Source organism: Cyanistes caeruleus, chromosome 1 (genome assembly GCF_971803275.1).
Source record: "Cyanistes caeruleus chromosome 1, bCyaCae1.hap1.1, whole genome shotgun sequence".
Lineage (NCBI taxonomy): Eukaryota > Metazoa > Chordata > Aves > Passeriformes > Paridae > Cyanistes > Cyanistes caeruleus.
In genome coordinates this window covers 60471427-60480242 of record NC_141701.1, presented here as the reverse complement: position 1 = coordinate 60480242, position 8816 = coordinate 60471427, and the positions used below count along the sequence as shown (strand labels likewise).

At 43.1% G+C, this 8816-nt stretch overlaps 1 long non-coding RNA gene across 1 annotated transcript; it reads left to right on the top strand.

The window, feature by feature from the left end:
• Positions 1-2812: 2812 nt before the first annotated feature.
• On the top strand, positions 2813-4569 carry LOC111925401 (uncharacterized). The gene is made up of 3 exons (XR_002862225.2): positions 2813-2946; positions 3021-3156; positions 4426-4569. It is a non-coding gene; the product is annotated as an uncharacterized LOC111925401 (long non-coding RNA).
• The last annotated feature ends 4247 nt before the right edge of the window (positions 4570-8816 follow it).

Sequence of the window (8816 nt, the reverse complement as noted above, 5' to 3'; positions counted from 1 at the left end):
CAAAAGAAAATGGAAAAATAAAGGCTCTGCGTCTCCACAACTTGTTCTCCTCTCCTGCCTTGGTAACCTAGAGCATCTCTACCATGTAGCCTGCAACCTGCAGCTACATTCCAGAGTCCTCACACCTGGGAGTGCCAACAAACTGTGGGCTGTGACCTGGTCAGCATCATTTTGCCTGCCAATCCACAGGCACTGGAGGTGGACCACTCTTCATTGATAACCTCTTGAACAAAGATTTTCACCTCTGCCACCACAGATAGATAAAGACTTGCAAGCAATTTTCAGTAAAGTCAGCTCTGGTTTGAGAAGTATTTGTTCATATATGCATGATACAGCTGTCTTCATGGCAAAACTTTCATTTACCTTAAATGTTATATTCAACAAGAGCTTTTCTGTCTCTTAATTTCAGTCTGCTGTACAAATCACACTAACTAATCACAGAATTCACCACTGAACTAATCACTAGCATATGAAAAATATTTTGGGAGGTCACATCACACAGGTCTTCCCCATAAATCAATGCACCAAAAAAAAGAAAGCACCATGTATATTGCTTATCCCTTATGCACAGATCTAGATTAATCCAATTTGACCTTTGACTCATTTCAGCCACATGGTCAAAATGATCCATGTTAATCTGTCCAAAATTTTCTGCCCTTCTGTGCCAAGCTCACACTCACATTCAGAACCAGACACACATACCAGCACTGATCCTCATCTGGTCACTCTGAGCCAAGCCTCCACCTCCAGCAGTATTTGCATTCAGGCTGGAAGAGGAGGCATCACCCTGGTTGGGAGCTTGTTGTGAAGCTCCACATTTACAGCCCTGTCACCAGACTAAATCAAACGGTATGCGGTCCATAACACTGTCAGGAAGGTAGGGAATGCCGTTCTGCATCTGATTAAGAATGATATATTCAGTCAACCCACATCATAATGTTGTTTTAGGACTAAAATGAAAAACTACTGGCAAATGCAATAATCTTTTCTTTCAAATGGTGAGGAGGATATGCAAATACACCAGAGTATAAAGACCTAGCGATCCGTATGATACAGGATCCTGGGATCAGGACAGGGATGCTTTACAGCCTGTCTGCTCTGCCTTTTGCCTCCTATTTGTTGTTTATGCTTAGGAATAGAGCTGTGTGGGACGGGATATTTAGGAATTGTCGCCACACGAATGACATATGGGTGCTGCCTGGCTCATGGCATCTTTATGATGGTGTGACTTCTAATCCAGACATATGCAGATTAGCAGTGGATTCAGTCGTGCTGAAAGCATCCAGGGCTTCCTTTTAAGCACCGATCCCTTTCTGACTGGCAGTGATGTGACTGTCAGCTACTGTTTCCTGATGTCTCCCTCACATGACTGCTGAGAGCCGTGATACACCGCGCTCCGGTGGCTATCTCATTTCCAAGCAGTGTACTGTGGCAGCAGACAGTAACGGGGGTTTCTGTTCCTGGATGGGTGCCACAGTGTACTTGGAGACATTTGCTGCTTGCATGTGAGTTTTGGAATCCCCTTTCACAATCAGGAGGTCTGTGGAAAAAGAAATCCCTACCACAGCATGAACATAATACTGGCTCTGCGTGATGCCAAAAGCATTAATCTCCTTCAGCCTTAAGGCCGTGTGCCTATGGATTCCAAACATCCCAGTTCACTCAGCACATTTCTCTTGACCTTATGCGTGATTTTTTGATAATTATCACATGATAGCATGCTATGCTGTCTTTGAGTTATGAAACTGAAGCTTCACAGTGGTAGGAAAAATGCAGGTAAATTTTTTAAACCATGCATAGGAGAATGGAGAAGTTATTATTATGGGCTGCAAACCTGATTGTACAGTAGCTTCTAAATTTGGGGATGAGTAGCCTTCACCTTGGAAAAAGGACACTCCAGGTTAAATAAAAATCTCTGAGTTTGATTTTCATTGAAAGCCCAAGGATCTCCATCAGTACCTGGTGGTAGAGGTGGTACTTCTACCTTGTGGTAGAGCCTCTAGCCCCACTTAATTCATGCCAGGACTCCACTTAAAATGTTTATAAATGAGGAACAGGTGACTAAATGCTATGTTGAGAGGCACAACAGAAACACTTTTTGACACACAATACAAGGGCAAATGGTAGTAGGAGAAGGGGAATAGCTTTAAACTGACACAGGGTAGGTTTAGATTAGATTTTAGGAAGAAATTTGTGACTTTGAGGGTGGTGAGGCACTGGAACATGTTGACCAGAGATGCTGTGGCTGCACCATCCCTAGGAAGAGTTCAAGGCCAGGCTGGATGGGGCTCTGAGCAACCTGGTCTAGTGGAAGGTGTCCCGGTCCCTGGCAGGGGGGTTGGAACTAGATGATCTTTGAGGTGCCTTCCAACCCAAACCATTCCATGATTCTGTGATTACTTTTGGAATTGTCTTTTGTACCAAGTGCTGATTAGGTTTTGAATTTAAAGAGTTAACCTGCAAACTAGGGCCACAAATTTTCCTTTCTTTGGCATATCTTGAGATTCTAGATTTACAAACTATTTATCTCTACAACACCTGTCATGGCAGGGAGTCCATTCAGTCCTGCTGCTGTCATTGCCCCCTCTCTGAAAAGCTGCTCGGGCTGCTGCAAGAGATGCTCAGGAAGCAGGAAGCAACAGGCAGCCCAACAGCTGGTGAGGATGACTGGTTATCCCACTAGGACTTACGACCAGTGGTGGACAAGGCTGGTGTTGCTGTTCATGGGAACGAAGAGCGAGGTTCCACTTCTATGGCACACTCAATGTGGCAGCAGTGCATGCACCACACATTCCCAAAATTAAGACACTCCTTTCCATGGACAACACATCTGCCTGCCCATCAGCCCTACAGCCAGCACAAGGCACACCTGTAAGAGAACACAACTGTTGCCAAGGCTCCTCACACAAGAAGAAATAAGGAGAAAAACAGAGATGATTACAAACTGTAATTTTATTCCCTTTCCCATCTCCTACTAAAAAAAAAATAATTTTTTTAACCCATTTTTATATCATTCAAAGCATGTGAATGCATCAGTGTCGCTGTCCCCTGGTTGTCCACTGAGCATAATTAAGACACTCAGATTGCTGCAGAGAAAGGAATCAGAGGTGATGCCAAGCAAATGTGTTAAAACAGACCACTAGAAATTGACACCAGGTAAACCATGTTTTGTTACCTCCAATCTGGACATTGCAGAATGGCTTCTGTTATTTGGCATGTCATGAAGGCCCAGCAAATTTATGAGTCTAAAGGAATGTAGCAGGGGTGAGATCAGTGTGATTGTACAGAGACTTGTGAAAAGTTAGCAGAATTTATGTTTTGATACTGAAAGCTCCTTTCTGCTGAACTTCCCAAAAACCATGTCAATGAAACATGCAGGTTCAATCACATGGCTGATAAACACTGCAGGAAAATTACCGTTTTCTGCACTGTGTTATAAAGGCAATTCTGCAGGACTGATGGAGAGGAAGCCTCAGGTTTCTCACTTTCCTTTGTATTACTACATGGGGGACACGCACCGAGATCAGCTGAGCGTGGGTCACAAGAGAAATGACAGTGAGGTTCACCGCAGATCCTCCTGCCTGCCTCTCTGGTCTGCCAGCCACCAGCAGTGTGGGCACCAGACACTTGAGTGGGAAGGGACCTGTCGCAGCAGGGACCTGCCCCAGAAGGGCAACTTCAGAGTTAGTGGCTGATTAACAACAAAATGAAACACAACAGAAACACCAGGGGTAAGTATGTGTATTGGAGGTACAGCATCAAATGGAGAATTCACAAGAATTTCATAAGTACATTTTCACTTAACCACTACTTTAGAAACATATTTTAATGGGACACTGTTACATGATCAGCTCTTTCAGGTAAATGCTGCCAGAAAACAGCAACTGTAAGCAGATCAAATTTAGTAACAAACTGAGCAAAGGAAACCTAATGCTTTAATCCAAACACAAGCAGCAGATTAAAATCCTGATACCATTATCAAACATAATAATGGCTTTCGTGTTCTTTCAGACTTTTGTATCTTTTTTTAGTAACTTTAATTTAACCCTGTGAAGTAGGAGTTTCTGGGGTTTTTTGGTGGGGACAAGCTCTCTCCAGACCAAAGTAGAGGCGTACAAGGAGAGAACCGAGACCAAGCATGTGCTCTTGCAGTCAGTGTCAGGCAGCTGAGGGTGACCGAATCTGCTCCTCATTTACTTCTGTACAGCTGGAGAGCTCTAACAGTACTCTGCCTGTTCTGCTCATATTTCCTTTTTACAGGGGACAGACTTAATCAGAAAGCTGGAACAAACTGCACCTTTGGTTAAACCCTCATGCATTCTAACCGTTGCTTCCTCTTTCCCGGTATCTGACATCAGAACCATGCTGTTTGAGGAAGTCACAGTTGCAGCAATTGTTTCTAACCACTGCTCCCTTCTATTTTAGGCTGGCTGAAAATGATCCCATCCCTTCAGACTCTGATTCTGATTAAATACATTTATATCTGCAATCTGTACGCCAAGGACTTTTGTTTAAGAAGACCAGAGGACAAGACATTTCTGCACAGAACAAAGAAGCAAAAAACAGAAATGTGGCTTTTAAAAAAAAATATTTATTTTGTATTGATTTGAGATTCTCTAACAACAGTGCTTTGATTGATGCAAAGTCACAATGAAGTCACAGTAGACTTGGTGTGATGAATGCTCCTTTGACCTTTAGAGATGGTTGGCCTCATTCCCCCACTGCTGTGCACCTTGGGTTGTAATTTATACCTGTGGCAAAGTGGTTACCAAACCAGCATGGTAGCAGTTTATAGCATCTTGTGCAAATCACAACACAAGGAATGAGGCAGGGGGAAATCAGGCCCAGTGCCTTCTCCCACAAGGCATCAAAGAGGGGATCTTTTATAATTTACTACAGTACTGCCTAAGCACCAACCTAAAGTGAGGCCCTGCCAGGCACCCTGCCAACACAGAACAGTGGATGCCCAATGGTTTGGCTAAGGGGGGAAGCTACTGCTCATTAAATGAAGGTGTGTGCAGGGACAGCAGCTCTTTGAGGCCTGGAAGGAACCAGGGTAGTTAGTGAGCTCCAGGGCTAACTACAGGCACAGCAGCTATGCACAGGGGCTGGAACCTTGCTAGTACCAATCCTAAATCTACCCTCTCAAAAAGATTAGCTGCTGTGAAGACACCTCTGTAAACCTCTGCAAGGTGCAAGAGCCTGGGAAACATGCAGAAGAATTACAGAGGAAGAGGTTTCTGTAGTTGCACACGTAAGGTGAGAAGGACACTGTTGGCCACATGTACAGAGCTTTGCTAGATCACTCCTAAGACTGCCTGACTCAGGTTGCCCCAAAGTAGAGGAATCTACCTCAGTCCATGCTGAAGGTCTCCAGGTATCCCAAATACATCCTCAGGCAGAGACCAGCTCTGTGCTTTCTGGCTTAAAGTCAGTCTCCAAAGCTCTCCAGGAGGCAAGACATCCATCATGGAGGTCCTTAGGTCATCTCATCCTGAAGGCAAATGCACCACAGCCACACTAAAACCTCATCAAGAAGCCCTAAAAAGGGGTCCTGCCTTACTGAATGGTAGCCAGGATCACCCAACAGCAGATACAGCTGACTACACACAGGTGTGCCGGGGCTGGAGCAAAGGGAGCTCAATCCATCATCTCTGCCACCAGCTAAGGGCCAAAACCCACCTTTTCTGAAAGGAGCATTCAGGCTGGAACAGTAAGAAGAGATCTTATACAGAAGGTGTTTCGAACACAAGGCATATTGACAGCTTGTCTTCCTCTTTGTGAGCAAAGCAGAGGAAGCTGAAGAGCAAGATCTGACCAAGGCATACCAAATGAACATACAACTGTGCAGCCCTTTTTCTGTCTTTTAAATATGCTGCAATTCCCCACTACTTAAGACACTAACTCTGAAGGTACCCAAGATAAACTGGGATTTGGCTTATTTGTAGTGTTGTGACAGTCAAGCTTGCAGGAAACCTGGGTACAATATTGCCTTGGACACCAGTGGCTTCAGCACCAGGCAGGCTGTGTGTGAGTCCAGACTTTGCAAGGAAATGGAGGGGACAGCTAACCTCTGCTTCCACAGGCTCTCTCTACTTCCAAGATGCCTTCTTGCTTTCACAAGAACCCAAGGGACAAGTTTATTTAGCAGAAACTCTGGAATTACTCAACTTAAACCAAACAATGGTTTTGAATCTGTTATTTGTTCACAGCCCCTGCCACAAACCCAGATATGATGAAGGCTATGAGATGCCTTGAGAATGATTCGGGGCAGTTCTTTGTGGTCCTTACAAGAGACAGCACATGAGTCAGCTGGCTAACCACTAGAAAGTAAAATCATACTCCTTATAAGCTTTCAATTAGAAACAATAAATTAACAAAGCCACAATCATTTTTTAAAAGCTTCTTTTTCAAAGCAAGTCTTTTCCACTTCCATTCTGAATTCTTAACAGTATCCTGAGGTGAGGACAAACTTCATCTCCATGTAAAAGACTGGAGGTGAGAGCAGGGCCAAGTGCAACATGGGCCATCAGGAAGATTTTGGCTAGAAAGCATCTTGAGGTCTCCACTTCCACTACCGACTCAAGGCAGTGCTAGCTTCAAGGCAGACCAGGTTGCCTTCCAAACTTTCACTGTTTCTGTGGACAGAGACTCTACAATGCTTCAAAGAGACCTGTTTTGGTCTTCGACTAAGTCTCCTGTGAAGAATTTCCTTTCTACAATCAGAATTTTTCTCACCCTGCGCCTTGTGACCACAGCCTCTTGTTTTTTTGTTCAGCAACTCAGATAGTAGCCTGCCTCTATCTTCTCTGTAACCCCTTCTTTAGATGGTTGAGCTCAGCACTTACATCTCCCCTTCTCCTTTTCCTCTGTGGGCCAAGTAGCCCCAGTTCCCTCAGCTCACCCCACTGTTACACACTCCAGCCTAAGGCACAGGAGCATTTTACTCAAAATTAATGACACTACCCCATTCCTGCAGAGGTCAAAACCAATGACCTCAAGATGTCACCCCAACTACTCCAATAATAAAACCATTTGAGGATTTTTTTCTTCATTCTGTATATGTTAAAAGCTCACATAACCCCACAATAAATTAAAAATTATACAGAGTAATGTTTTATTACAAGCTGCATGAAATACAGCAACAAATGATACCCTAGCAGGTGACCATCCCTCTCTGCTAGGCATTAAGCCCACTGCTTGGCCAGCTGAGCTACACTAAGCATCAGTTAAAACCTGCAGATTGATCAGACCCAACTGGCACCTGCAGAATTAATACCTGCAATTTTGGTCAGCTAGCTAAACTAATTGAACTGAGCAGCACAAAGTGATCAGATTTCACTCCTTCTCTTTTCACACATAACTCCTGACGTCCTTTGCGAGCAGTTGTGAGAAACTGCATATTTGATTTAGTTTGAAATTTGATAATTTTTGCAGGTGACCCCAGCTTTTTAATGTAAACATGGAGATACCTCTTTATTCTCACTGGAAAACAGAGGGGGTTCATTTTTTTTGTTCTACCTTAGGAAACTGCTATTGGATATTCAGTGACAAGCAGTTTGAATAGACAGATTTAATTTTTGCTCCAGCCCTGGTAACAATAACTATCCTTACATCTCTTTTAATTACCACCACCATTTCACCCACAACTACACAACAGCCTCTCTTTCTGTATATTTAATCACCCTTTCTGAACCTCCAGCTCCACAAATGGAGCTGCTGGTTGATTAGCAAACAAATAATCACCTGAGTGCCAGATCCAGACAGCTGCCCAGTGCGTGTGTGTCACTCATGACCCATCTGCAGGACCCAGCAAATGCCAGCTGTTTGTCTTGGAGCAAGCTTGTCAGCCGGGTGCTGGACACAGAGAGCGGTGCAGGCATACACACATGGATGTCTGTGCCTGTATGTATGGCAGAGAAATAAGACAGAGGAAAGTGTGGAAAATGTCACAGAAAGGAAAGATTTTATCTGTTCTTCCCTCGTGGGTATTTTTTTTCTTAGTGTTTCTCAGTGTCATAACTACACCATCTGCTGAAGAGTAGTTTTGGTGTAAGCCCAGGTAGACAAAAAATGAGCTGGCTGCTCAGAACATGCAGTGAGAGGAAATTTGGTAAGTGGTCCTGACTAATGTGGTGTCTCACGAGTTTTATACTTTCTAAACACTACAAGATGACAACCAGTTACAACTAACAAAATGTTTGGCAATATCTCCTAACTAAATCAAATTTTTACAGTTGTTTTGTGAAGTGACTGTGCAGTTTAACAAAAGGTGGACTTGTAATAATGGTCAGCATTATCCACACAAATACATTAATATTTTCATATTGCAGTCATCACCTTGAAAAGAAGTTAGAGATTCAATGCCAGCTTCAGCAAATATATGCTAAAATGCTTCTGAACTACATCTGAGAATTCTCACTTAATGATGTGATATTTTATTTTAAAATATACATTTAGGTGTGTGGTGATAATTCAGAAAAGTTATAAAGCCCACTCAAATCAATTGGCTTCTCTAAGGCTGGATCTTGCTCTATTGTTTGATGTTTTTAACAAAAATGGCATTAATAATTTAGTGGAACATGGGTTTACATCAGAGACTTATTAAAATGAGCAGTGCAAAAATAAAAAAAAACAAACTTGAGAAACTACGGATTTGTTTGGCACCCTTCCAGTTGGAAAAAGATGATTAGGTTAGAGGTAACCCACCTCTTTTAACTAACCTTGAGTGAAACTCAACTGCCAAGTGTAGATGCACATTAAAACCTTAATAATATATTTACTTTATTTTTTAGGTATAAGGGAGATACTAACAA